The sequence below is a fragment of the Carassius auratus genome, chromosome 9, assembly GCF_003368295.1.
Source record: "Carassius auratus strain Wakin chromosome 9, ASM336829v1, whole genome shotgun sequence".
Classification (NCBI taxonomy): Eukaryota; Metazoa; Chordata; class Actinopteri; order Cypriniformes; family Cyprinidae; genus Carassius; species Carassius auratus.
The window spans coordinates 6,139,904-6,152,249 of record NC_039251.1 but is presented as its reverse complement, the minus strand read 5'-3'; the positions used below and the strand labels follow the sequence as shown (position 1 = coordinate 6,152,249).

General features: G+C 33.5%; 1 protein-coding gene across 2 annotated transcripts in view; it reads right to left on the bottom strand.

Annotated features, from left to right (window-relative positions):
• map3k13 (mitogen-activated protein kinase kinase kinase 13) overlaps nucleotides 1–7,318 on the bottom strand; it is a 51,311-nt gene extending 43,993 nt beyond the window's left edge. Inside the window, exon 1 of one of the 2 annotated variants that reach the window (XM_026271125.1) lies at nucleotides 7,087–7,318. The gene's annotated coding sequence lies outside the window, so the exon portion shown is untranslated. The remainder of the gene's footprint in view (nucleotides 1–7,086) is intronic. The other variant, XM_026271128.1, reaches the window with a different exon arrangement.
• Between the last annotated feature and the right edge of the window lie 5,028 nt (nucleotides 7,319–12,346).

Here is a 12,346-nt window from a genome sequence, read left to right as displayed (position 1 = left end):
TGAAGGCATAGAGCGCCCTCTCGCGGCTGGAGACGGTAATGTTTTCTCTTGGTTCTAAATAAATGCGCCTTATAGTCCAGTGCGACTTATATATATTTTTTTCATCGTCATGACGTATTTTTGGACTGATGCGACTTATACTCAGGTGCGACTTGTAAAATACTGTATATGTAAACATCTTTTATGTAAAATATCTTCTTCAGGACAGTACAAAATGTAAAAAATAACATGCATTTAGTATGATCTCTCTTATTTTGTTAAAATTATTCACATTTTCACAGATTCTGTAAGGGGTTCCCAAACTTTCGCATGCCAGTGTAGCTATACTCAACTTAAGAAAAAAAAAAATTTATGTTCTGAAAGACAAATCTTCATCGATAAAAGCGCATCACAGTCACTGCATCCGTCAAGCTGTCGCTTAATTTTATATCACCACCAGTTATTTAATATATCAGCCAGTCACACTGAATCTATTCAATTCAATTCGATTCAAGTTTATTCTTATAGTGCCTTTCACATACAAATCTACTGGAACACAATACTCCAAAACAGATGCTGGTGAGGAATGACCTGAAATGAACCACATGCAGAAAAACACAGGCCTGGACATCATCCAATCACCTCAGTACAAGCAAAAAGATTTCAACAGCAGGGAAAACAAGGACAGAGAGGATGATGGGATGAATACTAAAGAGAACAAAACAAAAAAGATTTTGGTTTCACATAAATCCCGAAAAAATAATAAGTATCATGGTTTGCATAAAAATATTGGGCAGCACAACCGTTTTCAACACTAATAATAATAATCTGAAATGTTTCCTGAGTTGCAAATCAGCATATTAGAATGATTTCTGACGGATTACTGAAGACTGGAGTAATGCAAAATATTCAACTTTGATCACAGGAATAAATTATATTTTACTGTATATTAACAGAGAAAGCAGTTATTTTACATTCTAATAATATTTCACAATTTTTAATCAAATAAATGCAGCCTTGGTGAGCAGAAAAGACTTTAAAAGTGTAGTGAATAAAAAAAAATATATATATATTCTTCTTATTAGCATCGATATCAACAGCCAAGACAAATTGCATGTTGAGAAAGGACCTGATATTAAGTTTGTTAGCAAATCATGTCCATTTAAAAAAAATTAACCAATAATTTTTTTTTTTTTTCTAGATAATTTTTTATATCGGCACCGACAAGATTCAGAATTACTTAACTGTGGAGAAAACTTTTTGTGGAAGAGTTTTTTCAAGAATTTTTGCTGTGGCATACATTTTTTAACTATTAAGCCATTAATAAAAAAATAATAATTATATATTATTTTTTTAATAATTTTTAAATGAAATTTATTTAGTACCCTACATCAATGTACTTATTGCCAGATATACCATATATCAGCCAGGATGGAGAGAAGTGGAGAGCAGTGATGGGAGAAAGAAGGGGAAAAGAGGAGAAAAGAGGAGAGAGTGTGTGCAGTGATTTTTACTCCTCCACTCGTGTGTGTTAATGCGCTCCCCATGAGATGCTGCAGGCGCTTGTAATTATAGTAGCACACAAATCTGTGAGGACACACTCACACTGAAGCAGAATCAGTCTTCCCCTTGAGGAGAAGTGCTCAGTCAGAACGGCTGTTTGCTTAGTGCACTTCCCTCTGCTTTAAACACACACACAATCACAACAAGAAGAAATGCATTCAAGTACAAGGTTGGATTGTGGGTTTTACAGACACACAGGACTCCACCCAAACAAACCCAACCCTAAATTTAAAGATGGGTGATATTTTTCTCTCTCTTCTCTTAAAGAAACAGTTCATCTCCATGTACAAAATTTCACAAAAAAATAAAATAAATAATAATAACAATATTATATATATATATATATATATATATATATATATATATATAGATAGAGAGCGAGAGAGAGAGAGAGAGAGAGAGAGAGAGATAGATAGAGAGACACACACACACAAATAATAATAATGTTTTAATATTAATAAGTAAAATACTGAGATAATAACATTTTAATAATATTTAAAAATGTATCTTAATTACATATTATATTAATAAGATCTGTGTGTAATAAGATTTGATACATAAATTATTAAATAGAAAATATATTTTAGAATATTATTAGTATTATTTTCACACATAAAATGTTGGTGTAATATAGATATTTTGTAAATTAAAATAAAATAAATATAATATAATAATAATATAATATAATATAACTGAATTATTCCAGGATCTTCAAGTCAAGCAGTGGTTGAAGGTCAGGCCGTGAAGTGTGTACTGTTAGATGTCAGCGTTTGAGTTTCTGAGGGATCCTTGACTGAGAGATCGCTTCATTACTGAAATATCACTCCTCAGGAGAAAACACACGCTGAGCTGAGAGGGGGAGGAGGCAGCGTGATGACGAGAAAGAGAGCGGGAAGATGGAGGGATTGATAGGCCGGCCTTCCGGGAGCCCGACATGAACTGAAACTGATTTAGTTTGATGACTGAACGATGCACAAAGACCCTTTATATACCCCATACACTGTTTCTTTCTTATGCTGATATATTTCCTATTAAAATCATATCCAAATCTCATCCAATAACCTTTAGTTTGCATCATAAACAGGAAACGGCATTCAGATTCCAGAGAGTATTAGACTGACAGAACTTTACATACGCCCCTAAGTGCAGGATGATGTCATCAATAACTTCAGATCATTTTACTGGTGAAGAAAAGCACTTTTTAGGATACATGCTCAATTTCTTTCCATTTTTAGCAGTATCTTAGCATATACATGCCCTCAAAAGTGAGGTGTTTAAATTCTGTATTACTAGTGCAAGTTTTCCCGAACTGGGGCTGATGACAGGCTAAAAATCTATTAAATCTTAAAAAATATAAAATTTAAATAAGCAAATAATTGTAAATAAATACAAAATGAAATACTTAATACATAAAATATAAAAATATATAAAACATTTTATTTTTAAAATCTTTTTAAATATATTTAATTCACACACACACACACACATACATATAATTTTTTCTTTTCCACAGTAATACTACAAACAAAAGTTGCCATTTTTGACAAATAATTGCTCAGTTCCTAAGTGAAAATTGATTCAAAGTAAATCCAACGCCACTTTATTTTTTGATGTAGCTTCAGAACTGGAAAAATGTAACAAGCAGACGGACAATCAAACAGATAAATAGAGCAAGATTTGAAAGAGAGAGAGAGAGAGAGATGAAATAAAGCCCATCTCAGGAAGATGAGATTCACCTGTTGTTTAACATCTGTTTAAATGCAAATGAAAACATCAACACACAAACACTCAGATACAGAAACATTTCAGTGTACCATAAAAAGACATTCTCTAGATATCACTATCAGTATATGCCATGAAACTTTATCAATAAAGCACTGGTAAAAGAGAATGGTAGAAGCTATTATTTCAACAGGATAACACACACACATGAAGGTCTGTCTCTTATGAAACAGACGTGCTCCTGCCGTGGGTGAGAGCTTATGAAAATGAAACAGCAGAAGGAGAGCTTTCTGTCCAGGATTACAGGAACGCGTCCCACATGTCAATTACATAAATACTGTGTCCCGTTCTAGTCCCGCCCCTCCCTCTGTGACATCACTTCTGGGAAACCACACATCATGAATGGCTTCAATCTTTACATATTTATAAAGTTTTAATAAACACATACGTAGGTAAATACTGCTGTTCATGACTATATGGCGTTTACTGTGCATACAAATGTGAAAACATGCCTAGATTTTGCCTGCATTTTTAATTAATACATTAAACATTTTGAATCTAGTCTTTTATTAATGAATTAACAAAAAAAAAAATGTTATATTATATATATGTATGTGTGTGTGTGTAAATATTAATATTAATCAATACAAAGACTACAAGGGCTGACAGCAAGGAATTGAAAAAATATATTTATAAATGTATTATTATTATGCATAAATACACATTTAAATATTATATTTTGTATATATATATATATATATATATATATATATATATATATATATATATATCTTACAGTTATTACTATGGGTGATTACAATGCATGAAAATAAAATATTAATAATAAATACACAATTTTCATTTATTCTTATGTGTCCATGTGTATGCATATGTATAGAAGAGAGCTAAAGATTATTTAATGACGTTTTGTTAATGTATATTGCGCAGCTCTAGAGCAGCGTGCAGGAGACCCTCAGTGTCCTATTTGCATATGATTCAGTGATGAGATTATATAAGAAATCAGATGCTGATTCATATGAGCACATGTGCGCATCTCGCTCACAGCCTGCTTCCAATAAGGTCTTTTTGCATTCACATTTTACTATGAACCTGACAGATAATATTCTCGATTATTACAAGAAAGACACATTTGATCCTCTATACAGCCTGTAATGAATTGCCATTTAGCTGCTGGAACATGCAGCTTGTTCAGCCATTAGAAGATGAGTTCTGCCAAAAAGCTCTCAAATCTAATTCTCCAGGACATCTGAACTCCATCGTGAGGCCTCAGAATATATCGCACGAGTCATACGGACTACATCACGGTCTTTTTGTAAGTGAGGTTTCCTTTTAAATGCACACTATTTGTAAATCTGTCCTTGCAAAATCCCTCACGAGTGCCAACGATCCACTTTCCTCCCATCACCCTTAAAAAACAAAGATAACAGGTTGAGCTTGAGCCAAGAGACTGCATTTGCTTAATTAGAGGTGCAGATGAACGAGAGATTTGCTAAATTGGAGAGAGTGACCTGTAACTGCACCCGTCTCAGATTGATGGCAGCGTCTTATTACTGACACACGTGGACATTCACCGACATACTGGAAACAAATGAGCCCCGCTCTACATACTTAACACTCACATTGCTTTACCAAACATACTTTTAGTGTAGCTGTACAAACGTCCAGCTTCAGCTCGTGCTACACGTGTCTTTTCGCTCTCAAATCTTTGCTGATTTAGATCAAGTGAACGTCAGAATAAACTTTAGAAATATTTCAATACCATTGTTTATACATTTATTATTATAATTGCTTTACTAAATATTAATTATTAAATTATAATGATGACAATGGCTGACTGCAATAAATTGAAAAAGTATATTTATAGCTAAATATGTATTACTAATATATAAGAATTATGTATATATACGCATCCTTTTTAAATTATTTTATACACACATATATATATATATATATATATATATATATATATATATATATATATATATATATATATATATATATATATATATATATATATATATATAAAATACATCTGAAATAATTTGTTTAATTGTAAAATTTATTTACATTTTGAAGATATATAGAGCGACTACCAATAACATATTTTATCATTTTAAATATCTGCTATACTGTTATTAAGACTTCATTGGTTTACATTACAAGCATCAGAGCTTCATCAGTTTTTGTGCATATCAACTTTTGCACCAAAGTGCACAGTTTTACTCCGTTTGGGCGTCTGAATAAAACTCAGGGTGTCCATAATCTCAATATATAATATTATATGAGCCATATAAGACACATTAAATAGGATACTCAACAAAAACACATGCATGTTTAATATTTTGTCTAAAGGTTCAATAACCTGTTCAGTTTGAATAAAAAAATTGATATTTCATATGTCAGGCTTTAGAGGGTTAAATAATATTAAACTAAAGTAAACTTTCAACACTTTGAGCAACACACTGCTGATTATTATACATTTGTTTCGGTTATGGAGGACTATGACCTGATCAGCATGTCTTATTATTAGTCTAAAAACATCAGAGTTACATGGATATGCAACCAAGCGGGGAAGAGTGGGGCAAGTTGTCACAATAAGAACCTGTCATTAGCTAAACTATTATAAGGCACACACACACACACACACACACACACACACACACACACACACACTCACACACACTCACACAAAATGATTCTATACAACAGGTGCACACTTTTGACATTACAGATACTAAAGTACAATGTTTACATATTTCTAAAGTTTAATAAACACATGTAGGTAAATACTACTGTTTATGACTATATGCGGTTTACTGGTGCATACAAATGTGAAAACATGACTTTTAAAATTATAATCACTGCTGATTATTTGTACTAGATTTTGCCTGTATTTTTAATTATTACATGAAACATTTTGAATCTACTCTGGTAATAATGATTTTTTTTTTATTATATTATAATTATATAATTATATTATATATATATATTTAAAATAAATTGTAAATGGTGTTTAAATAAATATATATTAGTAATTTGCTAAACTATTATAAGGCACACACACAAAAAACGATTTTATACAGCAGGTGCACACATTTGACATCACAGATACAAAAGTACAGCCCTTGTGACAACTCTATCAATGCATTTACAGTAAAAACACGTTAAAATCAAAACAAACATCAGATTCCATGCATCACAGATTGATGTTTAAGCAGAAAGGAATGGAAAGATGTGTTCATGTCCTACAAGAACAGTGAGGCTGGTGTGTTTGTGATGTGCTCGCTTTGTTCCAGCCGGTGCATCTGCATCGAGGCTGCTGGGACAAGTCACTTTCTTGGCAGAGAAACAAACAGGCTGCATCTAACTAGGGCCCTCTGTGTTCAGTGGCCTGTTTAGACGCCAGAGCCGCAGATTATACTGAGACGCGTGATTGACAGCTCGGAGTTCGGGTAATAGCGCTTCAATCCGGGACATCAAATCATCGTATAACGTCAAATACTGCTATGAAACGCAGAGATGTGCATTAGAGCAGTTTAAAATCGTATAACTTTTAACTATATAACTATAACGATTTAAAACACGAACCGGTGTTTGTAAAACAACTCTGGAGATATTTCTCCCTCACATCAGCCGATCTCCCAAACTCGTCTCTCTCTCACACAAACACACATACACACATAAAACGTAAACAAACCTAGAAAACGCTCGAAAAATGCCAGCGTTTATTCCACAACAATTCACGACGGCCGGTAATCATACAATGTGAGTAACAAATGAAGGAAAGGAGTGAAATCCTACCGTTTAACTCGACTGAGCTCCGCTCGACTGTCCTCGGATCTAATCCCGACGGTTTAATGCGAGTCTCGTGAGCGTACACGTCACTTCCGCCTGCTGACCTGTGCACCTGCACCAGCGCGCGGGATAAAAATAGATCACAGCGCGTTCTCGTTCGTTCAGAGTCGCGTCCTGCTGGATATCTGTGAACGCGTATTATCGCGCTCACGTGTTTAATCCATTTGTGCTAGTCTACTTTAATTACTGTGCTCTCTACAGTACTTCCACTTACACCTTAAAACACACTTCACTCGATCTGTATTGTGCGCGTTGTTTGTGTGTTAGGGATGGGAAGTCCGATTCATTTGAATGAACCGATTCGTTCGAGCAGTTCGTTTTCAAGAACCGGATCAAATAACTGAATCAGTGTTCCTTTTACGTCATCACGATATTCCTGCGTCTCAAAAGCCAAATGTAGACAGATATAGATAAGGTTGATCAGATTTACACTTCGTTAGAGCCATGATTCATCACATAAGAACGAAGATAATTAGAACCTGGATATCGCATTAAAAAAAAAAATTAAGTAACTGCTTTTATTTAATAATTAAATTATGTTAATTAAAAACAGCCCAGTAAGTTCAATTGTATTATTATTATTATTGTGTGTGTGTGTGAGGGAATAAGAATTCAACTAGTGATTATTTTACCTCATCACTTCATCCTTATTTTATACTGTTTATCAGTGTTAATTACAGTCATGATTTTTATTTTTAATGATATATATATATATCATATATAACAATAAAAAATTATAATAAATTCATGATGATTAAAACTAACCCAGCAAATCATTTATTCGTGTGTTTAATATTAAATTAATTAATTAATTTAGTTTGTTTTTTGAGGAGAGTAAAAAAAAGAACGGTATGGAAACCGAAATCTGGGAACAGTTTCATATGCGCATCAAACATCTACATTTTTTATATTAACCAAATCATCACTGTTCGTCCCAGCAACAAAATCCTCGGATCTGTCATCACGAATCGGACACGTGAACACGATTCAGTCTCATTCATGAAAGAATCGTTCAGACCGACAAATTAATTTAAAAGATCCGACTCGAAATAATGATTCGTTAGCGAATCGGACACCGCTAGAGCATATTGTTTTGTACAGTCAGTGGCGGCTCTAGACACATTTTACTAGGGGGGCCAAGGAGGGGCCAGTGTTTAACCAGAGGGGCACATTAAAAATGGCAACATATTTTATTTAAATGTAATGCAAATAAATACAAAAAGTAATTCTTGAAAAAATCTACACAGTAATTTTACACGATCTAAACATGTTAATAAAAGCAAATTACTATTAGTACTCTTATAAAATTCAATCAGGCAATCATACATTTCACAATTTAATATTTATATATGAATGTCAAGAATTCAGAAGTGTATATATTTATAATGCTTACAGTACACTACACAGAAATAATATACAATTAAATTATACTTATTTTAAATGTATTGTGCAGACTAAAAATATAATAAGCTTTTAATAATATTTCAGTGCGCAAAACCATGATAATATGAAACTCTTCAAAACTGAGCTCACAAAGTGATTTTAAGCATTCTATAGTCAAATCCATGTTGAATGTTCAATGGATTTTTGTTGCAGTGGTTCTTTCCAGTAAAAAAAAAAAAAAAAAAAAAAAAGATGCAAAAACAAATTCCTTGACAAGTTGAACCAGAGTTGGGCTTTTTGCTCCACGACTGTTTATTTACAGCACAGCAGACAAATGTGAACCACACAACAAACAAGGTATTGTAAGTACAGTATTGTTCAAAATAATAGCAGTACAATGTGACTAACCAGAATAATCAAGGTTTTTAGTATATTTTTTATTGCTACGTGGCAAACAAGTTACCAGTAGGTTCAGTAGATTGTCAGAAAACAAACAAGACCCAGCATTCATGATATGCACGCTCTTAAGGCTGTGCAATTGGGCAATTAGTTGAAAGGGGTGTGTTCAAAAAAATAGCAGTGTCTACCTTTGACTGTACAAACTCAAAACTATTTTGTACAAACATTTTTTTTTTCTGGGATTTAGCAATCCTGTGAATCACTAAACTAATATTTAGTTGTATGACCACAGTTTTTTAAAACTGCTTGACATCTGGGTGGCATGGAGTCAACCAACTTGTGGCACCTCTCAGCTGTTATTCCACTCCATGATTCTTTAACAACATTCCACAATTCATTCACATTTCTTGGTTTTGCTTCAGAAACAGCATTTTTGATATCACCCCACAAGTTCTCAATTGGATTAAGGTCTGGAGATTGGGCTGGCCACTCCATAACATTAATTTTGTTGGTTTGGAACCAAGACTTTGCCCGTTTACTAGTGTGTTTTGGGTCATTGTCTTGTTGAAACAACCATTTCAAGGGCATGTCCTCTTCAGCATAGGGCAACATGACCTCTTCAAGTATTTTAACATATGCAAACTGATCCATGATCCCTGGTATGCGATAAATAGGCCCAACACCATAGTAGGAGAAACATGCCCATATCATGATGCTTGCACCTCCATGCTTCACTGTCTTCACTGTGTACTGTGGCTTGAATTCAGAGTTTGGGGGTCGTCTCACAAACTGCCTGTGGCCCTTGGACCCAAAAAGAAAAATTTTACTCTCATCAGTCCACAAAATGTTCCTCCATTTCTCTTTAGGCCAGTTGATGTGTTCTTTGGCAAATTGTAACCTCTTCTGCACATGCCTTTTTTTTAACAGAGGGACTTTGCGGGGGATTCTTGAAAATAGATTAGCTTCACACAGACGTCTTCTAACTGTCACAGTACTTACAGGTAACTCCAGACTGTCTTTGATCATCCTGGAGGTGATCATTGGCTGAGCCTTTGCCATTCTGGTTATTCTTCTATCCATTTTGATGGTTGTCTTCCGTTTTCTTCCACGTCTCTCTGGTTTTGCTCTCCATTTTAAGGCATTGGAGATCATTTTAGCTGAACAGACTATCATTTTTTGCACCTCTTTATAGGTTTTCCCCTCTCTAATCAACTTTTTAATCAAAGTACGCTGTTCTTCTGAACAATGTCTTGAACGACCCATTTTCCTCAGCTTTCAAATGCATGTTCAACAAGTGTTGGCTTCATCCTTAAATAGGGGCCACCTGATTCACACCTGTTTCTTCACAAAATTGATGACCTCAGTGATTGAATGCCACACTGCTATTTTTTTGAACACATCCCTTTCAACTAATTCAACTAATTGCCCAATTGCACAGCCTTAAGAGCGTGCATATCATGAATGCTGGGTCTCATTTGTTTTCTGAGAATCTACTGAACCTACTGGTAACTTTTTTGCCACGTAGCAATAAAAAAAATACGAAAAACCTTGATTATTCTGGTTAGTCACATTGTACTGCTATTATTTTGAACAATACTGTACATGGCCATGTACTTACACTCTGAATTTAAGTTGGAATTTAACTGACACAATGATCTGAAATGTTTGCTTTTCTGCAGATCAAGAAAAAAATAACTATAAAATTATATATTAAAAATTAGAGTTGCTGTTTTTGTCATTCTTCTGAAGAAGTCTTCATTCATTTATTTTGGCAATGCTCCTATACACTAAAAAATTTTGGTCAGACTTTTTGGCATTTATTCAGTGTTATTTTGTAAGTTACTTCTGTTTTTGTTTTCATTTGGATTGTTTGACCATTCAAAAGAGAATGCAGGAAAATATTACATAAATAAATTATGTTTCCTGTTAGCTAAATTTCACATTTATAAACAAAAGTTTACTGGCTATAAACCTCTTTTTTCTTTATTCAAATTGGACTTAGACAAGTATGTGGAAACTATAGGCCTAACACATCCCGACTTAAGAGCGGGTTCGCGAATCATTTGAGTCAGATCGCGACTTCAGAGCAGGATTCGCGAAACATTTGAGTCATATCGTGACTTCAGAGCGGGTTCGCGAATCATTGTCATTTGAGTCAGATCGCGACTTCAGAGAGGGTTCACGAATCATTTGAGTCAGATTATGGAAAGCCAAGTGGACCAGAAAACGCGTGCTTTTCAACGCCGTATTAATTTTAAAACGCCGTTTTCCTAACGCCGCCAGGTGTTAAATAAGCGCCGTTACGCGATAAGTAAACGCCAGACGCCACCACGCGTTAATATAACGCCACACGCCGATAGACGTTAAGTTAACGCGACACGCCACTTAAGATGCAGATTTATTTACTCATCTACATGGACACACCTCTCATGGCTACAAGGACTCTACGGCAAGTCAGAGCATCCAGTTTGCAAGAGCGCGAAGATGGCTAGCCCTTACAATTATACATATAGCTTTTGTCCCATAAAGTTAAAACACGAATGAGTGCAAATTTGGAAAATATTTTATTCAACAGTTAAATTAATACAAAAGTAATATTATTATTTTATTATTATATTATATTTTGAGTAGGCTATCATTTCAATTTAATAAATAGTTGGTGATAGTTTCACAAAAATAGAAATTATGTTTATTTAAATTTACTCAACCCAATGATTTAGATGCAGTTTCTGTAACAAAAGTATAGCATGTGTAATTCTAAATTAAATATTATTTAATATTTAATATTTAAAGCTACATTTTGTTTGCTTTTTCAGATTTAACTCAATTAGGCTCTAAAATATCTTCTGAGGGTACTTTTTCTTCCTTTTTAAAAACATAATAACATATGATAAACTGAAATCATACTCAAAAGTTGTTACCTGATTTATTTTACAATAAAGCAATTACAAATATGGATATAGGGAATATAGTTATCGAATGACACAAATAAGTCCAAATTTGGAAATTATTACAATGGTTAAATAAATGAGAAAATGTATGGCAAGTCCTGACCTTTTGGATGTATTTAATTATAAATACCTTTGTAATCTATAATAACAGTACATTTGTTCATTCTTGAATATTAATATAGGTACCTGTAATTTTGGCCAAATTATATATACTTTGTTTGTGAATTTGAACATGCTATAATGTAAGCATCATTAATGACCCCTTTGTGTTTAATAAAAAAAATAAAAAAGATTGATTAGTGAAATGAAAGAATGATTTAATATAAAATGAGACTGATTATTAATTGTCTCCCATTGGCCTGATTAGCTTTGCCCTCAAAACCTTTCTTATTTAGTGGTACAGTATTGCATTATTTGTACATAATACACTTTGCATAAACGTTTGCAATTCGTTTTTTAAAAGGTAACGTTAC